Source organism: Podarcis erhardii (assembly GCF_964252035.2).
Source record: "Podarcis erhardii genome assembly, chromosome: 1".
NCBI classification, from domain to species: Eukaryota; Metazoa; Chordata; class Lepidosauria; order Squamata; family Lacertidae; genus Podarcis; species Podarcis erhardii.
In genome coordinates, this window is record NC_138497.1 from 139,519,511 (window position 1) to 139,538,618 (window position 19,108).

General features: G+C 38.7%; 1 protein-coding gene across 41 annotated transcripts in view; it reads right to left on the bottom strand.

The window, feature by feature from the left end:
• MAP2 (microtubule associated protein 2) overlaps positions 1-19,108 on the bottom strand; it is a 343,536-nt gene that overhangs the window by 60,245 nt on the left and 264,183 nt on the right. The window lies entirely within an intron of this gene.

Consider the following 19,108-nt stretch of genomic DNA (forward strand, 5'->3'; position numbering starts at 1 on the left):
TTGCCAGGAGAAAAATGCTATGTTTTGAGCCCCACTCCTTGAGACTGGAATCACAGGGTGTGGTGTTTCAACAATCTGTCCCCATCAATAATACACTACTGTATTTGAAAGAACTATGGAGCAGCAAGGAGATTTTAATGTTGCAAGTGCCTAAACTTTTTGAATGGGGCATAGAATGGAATCCAAAGAGCCAGACAAGTAACTCCACATCTCCACTCCACAATGTACTGCAAAGAAACCTATTTTGGAAAATGAAGAGACTTTCAAAAGCCATTTGTGGTGTGTCATGGAGGTCTGCTGTTCAAAGAAAAAGGGGGGGGGGAGCACACAAAAAAACCATGATGGACATGAGGTTGTAGCAAAAGCTGCCAAGCCAAGCTTAAAATAGCCTTTCCCTTTGATTCTGGTCTCAGACCTGAAGACCCTGAGAAGGTAGAGGATAAAACTCTGAAACTTTAGGACTAAACCTGACACCTGACAGCCCTGGACACAAATGATGAAATGAATGTGGCATGGCAGGGTAGAGGAGAGGAGGAAGAGTGGGACCATGCTTTGTTCACCTTCTTCATAGCCTAAAAAGGCCTCTGCACTCTGGGCTGTGGCACTGGGAGGTCCACTAGCTTCAGTCCATTCGGAGATGAACAAAGGGTGTTCATAGTACTCCTCATCTGAATTGTAGGGCTCATCATCAGGCACAGACACTGAAATGGAAGGGGCAAGGAACTTACGCCTCTCCCCTGTGGCAGCTGGCCCATGCCATGAGCTGCTGCGAAGAGGTCCCACCTCATCCTCAGCTCCTTCATCTACAGACAGACACACAGGAAGAAACTGCACAGAGAACTTGAAGAGACAGAAGGACATAACACAAGACAGAATGGAAACAGGCAGACACGTACTGGACACTGATGCAACATCATGGGATGAAAGGAAACAACCATGCTAAGCTCAATGTCATCTCAAAGGAACAATACACACATTTAATGCATTGGTCAACTTGAATGCATTTATTATGTTTTCTGTGGTGCCTACAGGAAGAGTAGTCCATGTCTTTCCACAATGCAAATGAACCCAATAGCCAAAACAAGCACTTTGTTCCAAACACCTAAGTGATTAAGGATATTCTAGATATGAGTCAAATTTGCCACAGTATGTGTCAGAACCACATTATATAGTAAAAGTAAAAGAAACTGGGACAAAACTAGACATTCATCAGCAAGCAAGGCAGAATAAAAGAGGTCTCCCCTCCATAAAGCAAACAAACAGATGGACTTCCGTGTTAGCGCCTCCGGTAATGGCGGAATTCCTCTGATCGGGAGGAATTTGCTTCATAGGAATCCGGGTCTGGCCGCCACGGGAAAGGCGGAGACCCACTAGAAATCACAGGCCGATGAAGCCTGTGAATGTGGGATTCGGCTGGCACCTTTTGTGCCTCCCCTACTCGTGGGGAAACCCGGTTTCGGGGATCCGGAGCGACGTGGGGTGAGCGGCGCGGTGCTTTGAATTGACTGCTTCTTCCACGGAGCGAAGCTGCATAGCTGTTGCCGGAGAGCGCTGACTTTTTCCTGTGGACAATTTGATCTTAAAGCAACTACCCGTGAGTAGAGCGGAGAATTGGATTTTTAAACGTCCTAATTTGGTGCCGAAACGGGGAGGTCTAAAACAGGAAGTCCACCTTCCCCTTTTGTAAATAGATTGAAGCAATGAGGATGCAAGCTGAAGTCTCGGAAAGCCTATTGTAAAGGACTAAATTTCCATCAGTAAAAAATACTAAACCCCCCTTGGTGGCAGGAGAAGAGGGGGGAAAGTTTTGGACTGAGTATACCTGCAGGAGAGAGCGAACAGAGTTAATATACCACCGCTCCGATCCTGGAAACGGGCTGCCAACAGGACTGACCGTGATTAGAACGTTCACTGACAGTTAGTTAAATAAGAGTAATACATTGTTTCCATGGTCTCCGTCTGCGTTTAAAAAGGAGTAAAAGTAACAGAAAATTGAAACTAACTTTATTGTTTGAATTGAGTTTAAAAGGACTAATACAAATAGAAACTGTTTCCCTCTGGAGGAACTGTTTCCCTCTAGAGGAAGCTTTTGAAACTGTCACAAGAGTTGAGCCGGGGGAATTTCCAGCTGCAAGATAAAAACCTGTGAGATTCTGGGGACCTTGAATCGGTTAAGAATGTTGACAGAGGAGGCCTTAGTGGTTGTATTATGTAAGAAAAGTGACTCACTGGAACAGCTTCACAAAAAGAAGGTGGATGTGGTAACTACCAAAATTGACAATTTGGGACAAAAAGTGAACACCAATATAGAAACTATTCAGAAACTGACACAGAAATCTACTTTGACATGGCAAACTGCGGAGAAGGCTAGGGAGAAAGTTATTGCCGTTGAACCTAAAGTAACACAATTGGAGAGAGAGAGAGTCCCAGCCTTACAGATGCAATTTGATGACCAAAAGTTGATGCCTGCTATGACTGAATTTAAAGAAAATCAGATTTCGAGGATCAGAGACCTACCTGAACTGGAGAAGGAAAGTTTGATAGATTTCCTTACACAGGAATTTGATGACTTTTGGGACTGGGACTTGGGTCAAGAAGAGATTAAAACTGTGAGGGCTCTCGGACTTGGAAGAGGAGGGAAAAAAGAGAAGAACAAAATAAGAGACTGTTGGAAATACCAGAGGAACTTAGAAGAACAACAGTCAAGAGTGGAAATTTTGAAAGACGTCCTGAAATACCTTTCGGATCTTAGATTTAACTACGGAGATTTGGTTGCCCTGTTGAGAAGGAATAAAATCATCTTTAGGTGGGAGTTTCCCCGAGATCTATTCTTTAGCCTCAAAGGAAGGAAAATGAAAATAAGATCAGTGGAAGACAAAGTAAAGTTCATGTATAAATATGAAGAAGACTCGCAGAAGGGACTTGGAAAAGAGTTAAGAGCATCGGACAGAAGATCACCAGGTTGATGGACTATAGGGAATTGGCGGATATGACTGGCAGAATCCGGGACCAGGGAGAAGAGTCGGTGGAAGAAGATTGGAAAAGTTTAAAGACTATTTATAAAAATATTGTAAAATTAATGAGTGTTAGAAAAATGTTGGAAAGGAACTATATGGCTTTAGTAGAAATGTTACAAGGAATTAAGTACAAATAGATTATTAGAGTATCAAAGGGAAAATAAAGTTAAAATATGTTAAGACAATTATATATTAAAGGGAAAAATAAGGTTAGAATATGTTAAGATAAATTACAGGACAGAAAACAGAGGAAGATGGAAAGGAATTGCTGAAACAGTTAACTAAAGTGGAATACAAAAAGGGAGGTGTGAGGAGGTCGTTGAAACAAGTAAATGAAAGTTAAGATACTGAACTTATTAGATGTGTTTTAAATTGTCTTTGTTTGGTTTTGTTAATTTAATGTTTGGGGTCAATTTCCCCAAATTGACTTAAATACAGAAAGTATAAATAGTTTGGGACAAAAGGTGAATACCAATACAGAAACTATTGAGAAATTGTTACAGGAATCTACTTTGATCCGACAGACCGCAGAGGAAGCAAGGGAAATAGTTGCTGCCGTGGAAGTCAAGATAACACAATTGGAAACAGAGAGAGTCCCAGACCTACAGAGGCAACTTGAGGACCATAAGTTGACGCTTTCTATGATTGAACTTAAGGAAAAACAGACGAATTTGAGGATTAGAGCTGTACCTGAATTGGAGAAGGATAGTCTGACAGACTTTCTCACGCAGGAATTTGCAGATTTTTGGCATTTGGATTTGTATAAAGAAGAATTTAAAATCGTGAGTGCCTTCAGACTTGGAAGAGGAGGGAAGAAGAATAAAGTAAGAGACTGCTTGATTACCCTCCGATCTAAAGAAGAGAGAGATAAAATTCTGGGTTTGCACTATCAGAAGACCTTGACAATATTGCAGTCAAGAGTGGAAATATTTAAAGATATTCCGAAACATCTTTTGGACCTTAGGTCCAATTATGGAGATTTGGTTGTCCTGCTGAGAAGGATTAAAATCATCTTCAGGTGGGAATTTCCCCAAGGCCTATCCTTTAGTTTTAAAGGAAGAAAGATAAAAATAAGATCAGTAGAGGATAAAGAAAAGTTTCTGGAAAATTACGGAGAAGATCTGCAGAAAGAACTTGGCAAAGAGCCAGGAGCATCGGACAGAAAATCACCAGAGAGAGGACTAGAACAAAAAGCACTGGGCAGACGATCACCAAAAAGAGGAATACTGGACATAGCAAGACTACCTTTTGGACTGGACCGTCCAGAGAAAGTGATACCAACACCACCGACAGAACAAGAACAAGCATTGGGTGCTGTTGGAGGAGAAGCAGAGTAACTACATCATGGCACTGCAAGTATTAAGCTGGAATGTTAATGGACTGAACTCCCCGCAAAAAAGGAAAAGAGTCTTTCATCTATTAAAAAAAGAACAATTGGACTTGATTTGCCTACAAGAAACACATGTGATAAGGTTACATAGGAAGGTATTGAGTAATAAAAGACTGGGCCATGAATTTATTTCATCAGACAAAGTTAAAAAAAGAGGAGTAGTAATTTATGCAAAGGAGAGCCTATCACCGAAATTAATATTTAAAGATGACCAAGGAAGATTTGTTGCAATTGAAAGTCAATCACAAGGAGAGAAATTTTTGATAGTAGGCATCTATGCACCAAATGAGGGGAAATCAGAATTTTTTAAGAAATTACATGACACTGTTGGATTATATGGAAGGATGCTTATCGTGGAAGGATGCTTATATCACACTTATACTGAAAATAGAGTCTGAGAAGACGCAGCATAAGAACTACCGCCCCATTTCTTTGCTTAATGTGGATTACAAAATTTTTGCAGATATTCTGGCAAAAAGATTAAAAAAGGTACTAGTAGAAGAAATTCATAAAGACCAAGCGGGCAGACATTTGTCTGACAATACGAGGAACATAATTAACATTTTAGAAAAACTACAAGTGAATATTAACACCAAAGCAGTTCTGATATTTGTGGATGCCGAGAAAGCCTTTGACAACATTTCTTGGAGTTTTATGAAGAAAAATTTACAAGGGATGGGGGTGGGTCAAGGGTTCGAAAATGGTATAGGTGCAATTTATTCAGAACAAAAGGCAAAATTAATTGTGAACAATGTAGTGACGGAAGAATTTAAGATAGAGAAAGGAACACGACAAGGGTGCCCAATCTCCCCATTGCTTTTTATATCGGTCCTGGAGGTCCTTTTAAACAGGATTAGAAGGGACCAATTGGTTAAAGGTATACAAGTCGGAGCTAAACAGTACAAATTAAAAGCATTTGCTGATGATCTGGTATTGACATTACAGGAGCCAGAATCTAGTACTAAAAGAGTATTGGAACTAATTCAAGAATTTGGTCGGGTAGACTTCCGGTCGGCGCCATCATTTAATGGCGGTTCTAGCCTCGAGCTCCGAGGCAGGACTGCTCCGAAAGTTCGGGTCCAACCCGCTACGGCGAGCGGGGGACCCCTAAAATTACAGGCGCGGAAGCCTGTAAACAAGGAGACTCGGCGGGCACCTTTTGCGCCCCTCAATACTGTAAAGGAGCCTTTTTAAAGGCTCCGGAGCGGCATCGGGGAGAGCGCGGTGCTGAGAGTCGCTACCCAGCTTGTGGAGTGAAGCCGCGTCGCCATGAACGGAGAGCGCCGATTCCTTCCTGAAACAAAGATTTGACTGCAACACCCGTGAGTAAGATTGAGGGATTGAACGGGACACTAAATTTGAAAATTGGCTGAAAACGGGGAAGGCATTAAACAAGGAAGTCTGCCCCCCCGAACTGCATGATTAGCGAAGCAACGAAAATAGCAAGCTGTATTTGAAGGAAAAACCTTTCGCAAACTGTCAAACCTGACATTGGACTTAATATTCCCCCCAATTGGCAGGAGAAGGGGGGAAGATAAAATTGGATATTGTTCCTGCGTGGAAATAATCGCAAAAAAAGACTTTTCACTGCCAAACTCCCCCAGATCGAGCTGCCTGAGCAAGGCACCGGGAAAGGAGAACTGTCAGTCTAAATTGGATACAAAGTAAGGTTTTTTTGGAAACTTAGCTGTTGGACTTTAATAAAGCTGTTGAACTTATGGTTAAACTGAAACATTTGTGGATTTACAGTATCGACTCTTTGAACTTTTGGCTCATTGCTCTATGTTTCCCTTGCTTCTTTGTTACTCATTTCCTTTTGGACACAATTGAAAGCTCCCTCTAGAGGGTTTAAAGAGAAACTTTGTACATTGAAAAAAGAAACAGTGGGATTTTCCACTTGCAAGTCTACTCTGTGAGAACGACCATGAGTGGCCCTGTGGATGAGATAGTAACTAGACATAAATCAAAACAAGCGCAAGCACAAGCACAGAAGAAAAGGAGCTCAATACCAGATATAACACCAGCTGCACAGGAAAAGACAGTAACAGCTTCTATGGAATCTATGACTCAGGCACTGGTCAAAATAAATCAGTCTTTGGAAGCTCTGACCAAGCAATCTATAGAACTGACAAAGCAGTCCACAGAAAATTCTAAAAAATTGACAGAATTGACAGCAAGATTGGACTTGAACACGGCAAGCGTATCATCTAACACAGATTCTATAAATAAATTAATTCAAGAAAGTTCTGAAACAAGAAGGATTGCTGAAAGTGCGAAAAAAACTGCAGAGGAAACAAGGGGAAGATTTGAGCCGATCGAAAAAAAAGTAAATGAACATGATGCAACCCTCTCTTTATGGGAACTACAGAGAAAGGAGAAGAATTTAAAACTTAGATTGGTTCCTGAGAGTGAGGGCGACAACCTTGTGGGATTTCTTAAAAACAACTTTGCAGAATTTTGGCATGAGGAATGGGGAGAAGGAGAAGGAGTTGAGATCGAAATAACAACAGCCTTTCGGCTAGGTAGGAGGCAGACAAAGAAACCAAGGGACTGTTTAATCACATTGGGATCCAAGGAACAGAGAGATAAAATATTGAATCTACATTACCAAAAAGCCTTGGTGATCCAAAATTCTCAGGTACAGATTTTTAAAGATATCCCTAAATACATTTTGGAGGTGAGAACCCTCTTTAAAGAATTGGTTGATCTGCTCAAGAAAAACGCCATTCCTTTTAGATGGGAATTTCCACAGGGTTTGTCCTTTAACTTCAAAGGAAAGAAGATCAAAATAAGAACAATCCAAGATAAAGAACAGTTTTTGGGGAGACACCGGGAAGACTTGCAGAAAGGAACTGTAGACGAGGAAGAACCAACTGATATTGCTAATCTGTCATTTGGACTTTTGTTACCACCATCAGAAGAAGAACAGAAACTTGGAGCAGTTGGAGGAACAGGTACTTAGTAACAAAATGTCTCTGCAACTTCTTAGCTGGAACTGTAACGGTTTGAACCTTCCCCGAAAAAGACGCCAAGTTTTTCATATTCTGAAGAGAGAGCAGTTAGACTTAATATGCTTGCAAGAAACCCATATTGTCAGGACACACAGGAAATTATTGATAAATAAGAGATTGGGACAGGAATTTATCTCATCAGACAAAGTGAAGAAAAGAGGAGTGGTGATCTATGCAAAAGAAAAATTGGCTCCAAAAATGATATTTAAAGATGAACAAGGAAGATACCTGGCAATTGAAATACAAATTCAAGGAGAAAAAATTCTGATAGTCGGAGTTTATGCACCAAATGAAGGGAAGGCTGAATTTTTTAAGAAGTTGCATGAGACCTTAATGGACTTTCTGGATTATAAAATCGTATTGATGGGAGATATGAATGGAGTCGTCTCCACAAACATGGATAAAGCACAGAGACAAGTGATTTCAAAGGAGGGGAGACTACCAAAGACTTTTTTTGAAATGACTGAAACTATGGACTTGATTGATATCTGGAGAACAAGGAACCCTCTTGAAAGAGAGGGAACCTTCTTTTCTGAAGCAAAAATGACATGGACAAGAATTGACCAAATTTGGATTACTAGCAGCCTGGCGCCAAGAACCAAAAAAATAGAAATCTGCCCAAAAACCTGCTCCGACCATAACGCTGTAAAGATGGAGATGAAATTAACAACAACTGGATGCTTCAGATGGAGAATGAATGACACCCTATTTAAAGATGAAGAGATTTATAAAAAGGCCCCCAAAACATTGAAAGATTATTTTGAGATAAATTTGAGAACAGACGTGGAGAAAAGAACAATTTGGGACGCTAGCAAAGCCGTCATGCGAGGTTTCCTAATTCAACAGAACTCTATAAAAAGGAAAAGACAAAATGAGAGGAAAGAAATTTTTTTAGGAAAAATGAGAGAAGGAGAAAAGAAATTGAGGTCCAAACCAAAGTCCCAAGAGATCTTGAGAGAGATAAAGTATTATCAGACGCAATACATGGAATTGATGAATCAAGAAATAGAATGGAAAATAAAGCAAATGAGACAAAAAAACATTTGAATCTGCAGATAAATGTGGGAAACTTCTGTCATGGCAATTAAAAAAGAGGCAGAAACTGAATACAGTTACCAGCTTAGAGATGGAGGGAAAGACCATTTACAAACCCAATGAGATAAGTAATTGTTTTCAAAGCTTTTTTAGGAAATTATATGCACAAGGGCCAGTAAACGAACAGGAAATTGAAGAATTCCTTAGAAACTACGGATTACCAAAAATTTCAGAACAGAATAAAAGGATCTTGAATGAGAAAATAACAGAACAAGAGATAGAGGGTGCCATCCAGAATATGCAACTGGGAAAATCACCAGGACCAGACGGCTTGACCGCCAGTTACTACAAGAAGCTGAAGGATTGGTTAATACAACCTCTAAAGGAAGTTTGCAATGAAATTATGGAGGGGAAAAAGGCACCTGAATCGTGGAAAGAAGCTTTCATCTCACTTATACCGAAATCAGAGACTGAAAAAAACCAGGTTAAAAACTACCGCCCTATATCTTTACTCAATGTGGATTATAAAATTTTTGCAGACATTTTGGCAAAAAGATTGAAGCGAGTGTTACTAGGGGAGATTCATAAGGACCAAACTGGCTTTCTCCCAGGGAGACATATGTCAGACAATGTGAGGAACATTATCGATATTTTGGAGCTGTTAGAAGTTGACATTAATAGAAAGGCTGTTTTGATTTTTGTGGATGCGGAGAAAGCCTTTGACAATATTTGTTGGAGCTTTATGAAAAAGAATCTCCAAGGGATGGGGGTAGGCCAAGGTTTTGAAAACGGTATAGGTGCAATATATTCGGAACAAAAAGCAAAGTTAATTGTAAATAATGTGGTAATGGAAGAAATACCTATAGAAAAAGGTACACGACAGGGTTGCCCAATATCTCCTCTACTTTTTATATCAGTCCTGGAGGTTTTGTTAAATATGATTAGAAAGGACCAGTTGGTTAAAGGAGTTCAGGTCGGAGCCAGACATTATAAACTAAGAGCATTTGCAGATGACCTAGTTTTGACTTTACAACAGCCAGACATTAGTACCAAAAGAGTGTTGGAATTAATTGAAATATTTGGTCAAGTAGCAGGGTTTAAATTGAATAAACAGAAAACAAAGGTTTTGGAGAAAAATTTAACAATGGAAGAAAGAGAGAGGTTTCAGAGTGAAACAGGTTTGGAAATAACGAAAAAAGTGAAATACCTGGGGGTAAATTTAACATCTAAGAATCTGAATTTATTTAAAGACAATTATGAAAAATGTTGGTCAGAAGTAAAGAAAGATTTAGAAACATGGTGAAGGTTGAAATTGTCCTTGTTAGGTCGAATTGCTACTATTAAGATGAATGTATCGCCTAGAATGTTTTTTTGTTTCAGAACTTACAAATTCTGGACAAGATGGATTGTTTCAAGAGGTGGCAGAAAGATATATCAAAATTTGTCTGGCAGGGCAAAAAGCCCAGAATTAAGTTTAAGATTTTAACTGATGCAAAGGATAGAGGGGGATTTGCCCTGCCGGACTTAAGATTATACTACGAAGCAGCAGCTTTCTGCTGGCTGAAAGACTGGCAACTTCTTGAAAACACAGACATCTTAGATTTGGAAGGATATGATAATTGTTTTGGTTGGCATGCATACTTATGGTATAACAAGGCAATGGTGTACAAAGGTTTTAAAAATCATACTGTTAGAAAAGCATTATATAATGTTTGGAGCAGATACAAAGATCTACTGGAAACTAAAACTCCCAGGTGGTTGTCACCAATGGAAGCCAAGGGGGTGAAAAAACTTAATATGGATTCTAAATGGCCAAAATATTGTGAAATCTTAGAATATGAAGGTGAAAGGGTAAAGCTTCAGAGTTACGAAAAACTACAGTCCAAAGTTCGAGATTGGCTGCATTATTATCAGATAAATGAGACATTTAAAGAGGACAGGAAAATAGGATTTCAGAAGGAGAGGTCAAAGTTAGAAACGGAACTGTTAGAACCCAATACTAAGAATCTGTCAAGAATGTATAATTTGCTGCTTAAATGGAATACACAGGAGGAAACGGTGAAATCAGCTATGATTAAATGGGCACAGGATATCGGTCATGACATTATGTTTGCTGACTGGGAACAGTTGTGGACCACTGGTGTTAAGTTTACGGCATGTAATGCCTTAAAAGAAAATATAATGAAAATGATCTATAGGTGGTACATGACCCCAGTCAAGCTTGCAAAAATTTACCATTTGCCCAATAATAAATGTTGGAAATGTAATGAGAATGAAGGTACCTTTTATCACCTATGGTGGACCTGCCCGAGGGTGAAAGCATTCTGGGAAATGATCTATAATGAAATTAAGAAAGTCCTTAAATGGACATTTACTAAGAAACCAGAGGCTTTTCTCCTGGGCATGGTTGGCCAATTGGTGCCAAAGAAGGATAGGACTTTCTTTATGTATGCTACTACTGCAGCAAGAATTCTTCTGGCAAAGTATTGGAAGATGCAAGAACTACCTACTCTTGAAGAATGGCAGACAAAGGTGATTGACTTCATGGGACTGGCAGAGATGACCGGCAGAATTCGTGACCAGGGGAAAGAGGCAGTGGAAGAAGACTGGAAGAAATTTAAAATATATCTTAAAAACTGTTGTAAAATTGAGGAGTGTTAAGATGTCAAGGGGTAAGAAGCAGAGAATTACAGCTGTAATTAACAAATTTATGGGAATTTAATGAAGGGAACTAAATGGATAAATTGACTAAAGGGTTGCTAAAAAATTTTAAAATAAGGATGCAGCGAAAGGGAGGTAAGGGGAAGTCGATTGAAAGAAGTTACAAGAAAATAAGATTATGAATTTATTTATGTTTGATTTGTTTATGTTTGTTTGTATTTTGTGATGTGTTTGTTTTTTAATTATGTGTTTTAAAAACTGAATAAAAATTATTATATAAAAAAAAAAGAATTTGGTCGGGTAGCGGGTTTTAAGTTGAACAAGATGAAAACTAAGGTTTTAGAGAAAAAACTAACAGTGAGAGAGAGGTTTCAGAAGGAGACAGGATTAACACTGGTCAAGAAAGTGAAATACCTAGGGGTTAATATGACTGCTAAGAATGTGAATTTATTTAAAGACAATTATGAAAAATGTTGGATGGAAGTGAAAAAGGATTTAGAAATATGGTCAAATTTGAAGTTATCATTGCTAGGCCGAATTGCTGTCATAAAAATAAATGTATGCTGTTTTTGTTCCAAACATTGCAAATTTTGGATAAAATGGAATGTTTCAAGAAGTGGCAGAGAGATATTTCTAGATTTGTCTGGCAGGGCAAGAAGCCTCGAATAAAATTTAAGATATTAACTGATGCCAAAGAAAGAGGTGGATTTGCCCTGCCAGACCTTAAGCTTTATTATGAATCAGCTGCATTTTGTTGGCTGAGAGAATGGCTGCTTCTTGAAAACACTGACATTCTGGACTTAGAAGGTTTCAATAACGTATTTGGGTGGCATGCATATTTGTGGTATGATAAGGTCAAAGCACATAAAGCGTTTAAAAACCATAGTCAGGAAAGCACTGTTTAATGTCTGGATAAGATATAAGGATTTGCTTGAAAACAAAACTCCAAGGTGGTTGTCACCAATGGAAGCGAAGGCTCAGAAAAAGCTCAATATGGAGGCCAAATGGCCGAAATATTGGGAAATTTTGGAACAAGAGGGAGATAGATTAAAACTGCAGAGTTTTGAAAAACTAAAAAACAAAGTGTGAGATTGGCTTCATTATTATCAAATAATGGAGGCTTACAATTCGGACAAGAAAATTGGCTTCCAGGTGGAAAAATCAAAATTGGAAACGGAATTGTTAGATCCTAAAATTAAGAACTTGTCAAGAATGTATAACTTGCTGTTGAAATGGAACACTCAGGATGAAACGGTGAAATGTGCTATGATTAAATGGGCACAAGATGTTGGACATAACATTATGATGGTTGACTGGGAACAGTTATGGACCACAGGTATGAAATTTACGGCATGTAATGCCCTAAGAGAAAACTTAATGAAAATGATCTACAGGTGGTACATGACAACAGTCAAGCTTGCAAAAATTTATCATTTGCCCGATAATTAATGTTGGAAATGTAATGAGACCGAAGGTACATTCTTTCACCTTTGGTGGACATGCCCAAGGATTAAGACTTTCTGGGAGATGATCTATAATGAAATGAAAAAGGTATTTTTTTTAAATAATATTTATTAAAGTTTTTTAAACAATAGACAAAAAAAACAACAACAACATACATAATAACATAATCTTTTCAAGTTTCCACATTTCATTCTCCTCTTTGGACTTCCTCACATCTCTTGTTCCTGCATTCTGAACTCACAAATTTTGCTAGCAAATTATTTACTTGTTTCCATTCATATCATATAATTATCCAATATTAAATTTCAAATTTTAGAATTTAAATCACACTTTTGAGATCTTAATTTGAAATATTGTTTATCCAAAATTTGTCTTTTCTTTCAATTACTTTCAAATTTATATTCCTTATTACTAATTTGTTGGAGCCGTGTTGTTACAAATCTTACATCTTTCTTAACATTCATACAGATTACAATATTTTTGTAGATAATCCTTAAATTTCTTCCAGTCCTCCTCCACCAGTTCCTCTCCGAGGTCTCGGATTCTGCCAGTCATCTCAGCCAATTCCATATAGTCCATCAGTTGCATCTGCCATTCTTCCAGCGTGGGCAAATCTTGAGTTTTCCAGCAATTAGCAATGAGTATCCTTGCTGCTGTTGTAGCATACATAAAAAAAGTTCGATCCTTCTTTTGCACACTCTGGCCGACAATGCCTAAAAGAAAGGCCTCTGGTTTCTTAGGGAAGGTATACTTAAATACCTTTTTCAACTCATTGTATATCATTTCCCAGAAAGCCTTCACTCTAGGGCAAGTCCACCAGAGGTGAAAGAATGTTCCTTCAGCTTCTTTACACTTCCAACATTTATTGTCAGTCAAATGGTATATCTTTGCGAGCTTGACTGGAGTCATGTACCACCTATATATCATTTTCATAATGTTTTCTTCCAAGGCATTACATGCCGTGAACTTCATACCGGTGGTCCATAACTTTTCCCAGTCAGCAAACATAATGTTGTACCCAATGTCCTGTGCCCATTTTATCATAGCTGATTTGACCGTTTCATCCTGTGTATTCCATTTTAGCAGCAAGTTATACACTCTCGAAAGTGTCTTAGAGCTGGGTTCTAACAATTCTGTTTCTAACTTTGATTTTTCCACCTGGAATCCTAATTTTTTATCTGACTTAAAGGCTTCTTTAATCTGAGCATAATGTAGCCAATCTCGCACTTTCCCCTTTAGTTTCTCCATACTCTGCAACCTCCAATTGTCTCCATCTTTTTCTATTATTTCCCAATATTTCGGCCATTTGGCCTCCATATTGAGTCTTTTCGGGGCCTTAGCCTCCATTGGTGATAACCACCTTGGGGTCTTGTTTTCCAATAAGTCCTTGTATTTTGACCAGACATTGAACACTGCTTTTCTGTGAAAAAGGTATTTAAATATACCTTTCTGAAGAAACCAGAGGCCTTTCTCCTGGGCATGGTCAGCCAATTGGTGTCAAAGAAGGATAGAACTTTCTTTATGTATGCTACAACAGCAGCAAGAATACTTATTGCAAAGTACGGGAAGACACAAGATCTACCCGCCCGGGAAGAATGGCAGATGAAGGTGATGGACTACATGGAAATGGCAGAAATGACTGGCAGAATCCGAGACCAGGGAGAAGAGTCGGTGGAGGAAGATTGGAAGAAATTTAAAGACTACTTACAGAAACATTGTAAAATTAATGAATGTTAGAAGGATGTTGGAATGAAGTTACATGGCCTTAGCAGAAATGTTATAAAGAATTATGTGGGAAAATGGTTGTTTGTACATAAGAGCATGGGCAAAAGTTTATTGTTGCAGGGTGATTTCTAGCAGGAGGCATCGCTTGGAGCATGATCAGCGCGCGAACAGCTCATGCTGTTCCAATGATTGGTCCACGTAGCATGGCCTGATCGACTACGTGGCCTGGTGTGATGGCATGATGCCAATGTATGGTGTTATCTTTATCTGCCGGCTGAGGGAAAAGTTACTTTCTTGATTTTGTGTTGTTCTATTGTGCACAATAAACGCTGAGCTGCAGCAGTCAGACTTTTTCAACCCATCTTGGTGTGAGACTGATTATTGCTGATGATGAGCAGGGTCTCATCAGAATTAAGTATAATAGATTGTAATTGGATTAAAGGAAAAAATAATGTTAGAATTGGTTAAGTTAAATGATAGGACAGAAGTTTGAGGAAGATGGAAAGGATTTGCTGAAACAATTAATCGAAGTGGAATACAAAAAAAGGGAGGTGTGAGGAGGTCGCTGAAACAAGTAAAAGAAAGTTAATAATTGAAAGTATAGGTTGTGTTTCTTTTTTCTTTTTCTTTTTCTTAATTGTTTTTGTTTTATTTTTGTTATGCATATGTAATATTTTTGTTTCTATATTGTATTATATGGTTTTGTTATGTTTAACTTTTTTTCTTTTTTCTTTCTGTAACTTTCAAAACTTTAATAAATATTATTTTTAAAAAAATAAAATTTAATGTTTGGGGGTTGGTGTTGTGTGGTATTTTTGTTTTTGTATTGTATTGTATTGTTTTGTTTAATTCTTTGTCTTTCTTTTGCAGTCTTTAAAATGTTAATAAATATTATTTTAAAAAAAACATAAAGCAAACAAACAAATAAAAAACCAAATCCAGAAGAATCTTTTTATGATTTGTTGAAATACGGGTTTGAAACTTTTGGGTATCATTTCATCATCCCATCAGTAAGCAAAAATGTTGTCTAATCACCAAAGAATAATGAAGTTAATGTATGCAGCCAGGGCATGTTTGCAATCCAAGGAAACAAACATCACTGCTTGCCCTCTCTTAGGAAACTTCTCCAACCTACCACCTCAGGCCAAAGTATAGTGATAGGAACAATCACATATGTCTGTTCCCAAGTTTGCCCATTTGGTCATGTGAGTTTGGTGAGTATGCGGGCTACAGTGCTTGCAAATGAGGCGCATGTTGGTGATGGGAACAAGATCCTTTCCTTGTTTTACCTTTCTGTGCTCCATCACTTCAGCCACACCTCTCCCCATCCTGGTTCAATTCCAGTTGAGTTTCCATCACTCGTATAGCTCTCTGGTGCAAAGGTTTGACTTCCACCCATTACTTTATATTTGTACAGGCAGAAATCTGAACAGCAAATGTAACTGCATCCATCACATCAGGTATGGCCCCTAGGAGTATCTTTTTAAAGAGTTGCTCTTATAATCAGACCCTGCACCTTCCTCTACTGAATGATAACTTTATGTACTGCAGACACATACCATATAGCGGTTCCTACTTATTCCAGACTATTATCCCAGACTATTATAACCCAAGAACTGTCTTAGCCACTGACAAAAAACAGGCAGTATATAAGGAGCCACAAATGAATTCTTTTTCTTTTAAGATAACAAACAAATTCACTTCAACAAAGAGGTTAAGCATCACAATCTCCTCTTACTGAACAGTGGTAAAAGTAAACTCATTATGTCACGCTTTGCTTTTGGGAAGACTAGAAACAAAGTTAAAGCTTGACTAAGCATCCACAAAGCTTGAAAGTTGGTATCTGGTTGAATGCTGTATTCAGCAGAGGTCCTCTTCAGCTGATCTTCCTTTGTAGCTTACTGTCCAGGATTTGCTCCAACATACAAAAAACCTACAAAAATTATTATTTTCACATTTCAACTTCCTCCACTTATTGCTAACACACAATGCAAAAGCAAACCAGAAACAGGTAATTGCTATTTTCAAGCGTAGTTCATGTGATCTAAAGACTTGCATGAGTGCACCCATTTTTCTCATTACTTTCCCAGGGGCAGTTCTGTGCACTGCCATTAGAGGGACGCGAATGAAGTTCCTTGATGCCACAGGTGACTGCTTCAGGAAAGGTGGAACTCAGAAGTTTCACAGGGTACAAGAACTTTGCTTTGCTTTATCAACCTTTTTTATTATTCATTGTATAAAGTTATGATTCTATCAGTGCCTTTCAAGCTGGAAGCTATGCAGATTTCTTCACTCCCTCATCCACCCCCACAAATGTATTTTCATTCTAAACACAACACAAGTATATAATTTCACTTTAGGATGTCATTACCTTAACTGGTCAACGGCTTTTACACGGAGCAGTAAAAGCAAATGCTCTTCCATTTGCTCTTTATGTACGTGTCTGTACCAGAATAAAAGGTGGAAAGATATGCTGCTGCACAGAGAGTTGCTCATCCTCTGCTAGTCCGCACACACAAAGTTATGTGTTTTCACTTCTAAGGGAGTGCCAGCTTTCTCCCCAACTTTTCACACTTTTTAAAATCAGCCTCCCCATCCATGTTTCCTATGCAGAGAATTAGAACTTAACTTCTTTTAAAAGAAGTAAAAGCTGAATTTGCAAAAGGACTCACTGCAGGGCAAGTATATGGAGAAGCTGTCTGCAAACCAATCTGTGGGCATAACCCCAAAGTCCTGGGTCAATGCCAGCTCCATTGGAATGGTGCTGAAGGTATATGAATTCTTAAGCAGATAGCTGAGAAAGGTGCTTTAGTTAAGATGTTCTAGCCCACCCAAAAAATGCCTGTGTGGCTTGCCTTTCCTTATAGAGACTTCCAGTACCACTTATGTAGTATGTAGGTTAGCCCAGTCCAAACTACTCTTCCCTCACTGCTTCCAATCCTTTTTGACAGACATCCTGATTCCAAGACTGTTCCCCCCAGGAGGTAGCAAGCAATCCTTCATGTATGAAAGCTTATTCCTACTCCTAGCTGGAGTAATCTACATGGGAGATACAGTTCAATGAATGATGCGAGACCCAATGATGCTTTGCCATGGCCCAGAATGGCATGATTATGACAATCAAATTAAATTGTATGAATTAGCCTAAAATGCAGCAAAATAGCAACACAATGAAGGGGTCTCGATTTGTGCCTCTCTTTAGTTTGCTTTATAATGTTAAATTTTCAAGGTCATATATTGCTACTTAAGACCTCCACCATATGGCATAATTGCTGAAGAATGAAAATGTACTGGAAGTACATTTGAATGCGTTATATTTTAATTATTGTAACAAAAATAAATAAATAAATCATACAGCTCTTTTGTCCATTGTAGTAGGTACTCTTTAAAATATATGCTGTAGCAAGACTCTTTGAAATGAATTGGGACTGTCCTGGTACAGCCTAATGATTGAAGCCTAGCTAGCAGAGAAATATTTTTATAGAAAGCATTTTTAAATTCAAGCTGCTGGATATCTGTTGCCAGCAGGGTGGGGCGCAGGGGGCTGGGGGGAGATCAGAATACATTCTAATCAGTGTTAATTCTTTTAGAAAAAAATAGCTCTTATCAATTTGTAAAACACTCACTGGTCTCAAAATCCTTCCTCAAAGACATAAATTATAAATTATAGTATTCTCAATGCACAAAATAGTTTTAATAAAATCGAATTAGGTTTCTTACCTCCTAGTGCTGTGCAAACAGACCCACTCATTCTTTTATGTAGGTGAAGCAAGTTATCAAAATAGAACAATGAAAGCTGCAGCAGCAAATCCTTCCCTCTTCTGAAACAGATTTGCCTTACAAACCTCTCTCTGTCTCTCTAATTTGTGTTTGCTGCTTGGTTGGCCACATCTACCTTTGTCATGTCTGCTACACTGTGATTTCCCACCCCGGGATGACTGAAGGAACTCACCCTCCTACTCTGGACTATGCAACCTGCTGACAAAATTACCACCATCAAAATGCTGTGGGGAAAGGAATGGAGTGTTAGCAGTCTCGTTTCCTGTGCTCAATCCAAATTCCACGCTAAGCAGAAGCATGTTCCCAAATGCTTCTAATGATGCAAATCAATAACCCACCTGTGTCTACTTCTCATAAATCCCAACCCAAATTCAATCCATGGCAGAGGTATGGGTTATGGTGCATGGGTTAAGTGGGGATACTGTGTGTTCTGCAGGTGTGGGAACATGAAGAAAGGACAAATGGCAAATAAGACTACAACAGTTGCACTTCCTTTGTAGCAAAGCTTTTCACAGGCATTCCCTTTGACCTGGGGCCCATGTGTGTATGCATGTGCACTCGCATGCACAGGGAGTATGAGGCACTAATGGAGAAGGACATGAATAGATGGGTGTGTTTTCATCAGTACTGAAAAATGCTCTGTACATGCCTCAATGCTGTATGTATGCAACAATCCCTGACACTGAGGAGAATGGGACTACCTCTGTCACAATGGGCAATGGAGTCCTGAGATGCCTGTGGCTCATGCTCACTGCATGCAGTTTTCAAAGCTATAGACACAGAGAAGTCCCACAATGATATAAATGGGACTAATTTAGTTATCATTAATTTCAATAGTACGCTCTGAGTAAAAGTTAGTTGATCATAACCCTAAATATAGATTAATTCACCAAACAAATAAGAAAGCAAGTTGTTTCGAGACAGAAAAAGAAATGAGCTTTGGCTGAACATGTTTGTTGACAACCCTCCAGTCCTTTTCTACAAAAATAATAATAAAATAAAATCACACACAACACAAGACAACC